The following is a 1,103-nucleotide window of genomic DNA, read 5'->3' as shown; positions in this document are numbered from 1 at the left end:
ATCCAGGATTATTTTGTAGAACAGTAGAAACTGCAATAATTAGTATCTATACCTGGAATAGACTCATCTTGTCTGAGTGAGGGAGACTGAGCACCTAGTCAGAAGTTAGACTGGATTTTCTTTTTTGTTTGTTTGTTCATTTCTATGATTACCTTCAAAATACCACAGTCTTCAAATTCTAATATTTTCTTGTCTTAAGGGTAGGGACAGGTTTGCAAGAGGGATTATCTCAAGGTCTACTTCACCTTCAACCTTAGGTTTTTCCCTTTGGGCCTGTATCTCAGAGAAGGTCTCCTTCCTTGCTTTGATCTTCTTCCGGTACTGTATTTCTATTATTAGCCTAGTTAAGGAGGGTACATGAAAGGAAGGTATTCTCTGTTGTTCTAGTTCAATCGCTTCTCGGCCTTTTGGCTAAGATTAAGTGTAGTATCTGTTGTTCTAGTTCAGCCCAAGTGTTAAGGGAGCACTGGATTTCTTTCAGGTCCTCTCCAGTGATTCTGCCCTTCCCAAGAAGTAGAAGATATTTAACATTTTGACCCTGGAACATATTTTTACCTATCTTGCTGGAGTGTAGGGGTTTAGTGTCCTCTAGCCGCAATGGGTCTTTATTTGTACCCTAAAGGCAATAAGGTTTGCTGCCTTGTCCTAAGTAGCTTAAGACATTTGTTTTAGGGGCTCCTAGGTGGCTCAGTTTGTTAAGTGTCCAACTTTTAATTTTGGCTCCATTCATGATCTCAGGGTCCCATGATTTAGCCCTGCTTAGCTCTTGTCTCCTCCCTCTGCCATTCCCCCTGCTCTCTCCCCCTCTCCCTTAAATAAAGAGTTGGGTTTTTTGTTTTTGTTTTTGTTTTTTAAGATTTTATTTATTTATTTGAGAAAAAGAGAGAGACAGAGTGAGAGAGCATGAGAGGGGAGGCCGAGGGAGAAGCAGACTCCCCATGGAGCTGGGAGCCTGATGTGGGACTTGATCCCAGGACTCTGGGATCATGACCTGAGCTGAAGGCAGGGGCTTAAGCCACTGAGCCACCCAGGTGCCCCTATCTCTCTCCCTTAAATAAATGAATAAATCTTTTTTTAAAAAAAGACATTTGTTTTATGGGATG

General features: G+C 41.8%; 1 pseudogene; it reads left to right on the top strand.

Annotated features, from left to right (window-relative positions):
- Positions 1 to 391: 391 nt before the first annotated feature.
- Positions 392 to 620, top strand: LOC122916565 (annotated as a pseudogene).
- The last annotated feature ends 483 nt before the right edge of the window (positions 621 to 1,103 follow it).

This window comes from Neovison vison, chromosome 8 (assembly GCF_020171115.1).
Source record: "Neovison vison isolate M4711 chromosome 8, ASM_NN_V1, whole genome shotgun sequence".
Lineage (NCBI taxonomy): Eukaryota > Metazoa > Chordata > Mammalia > Carnivora > Mustelidae > Neogale > Neogale vison.
The sequence above is the reverse complement of the archived record's forward strand: the minus strand, read 5'-3'. Positions and strand labels throughout refer to the sequence as shown.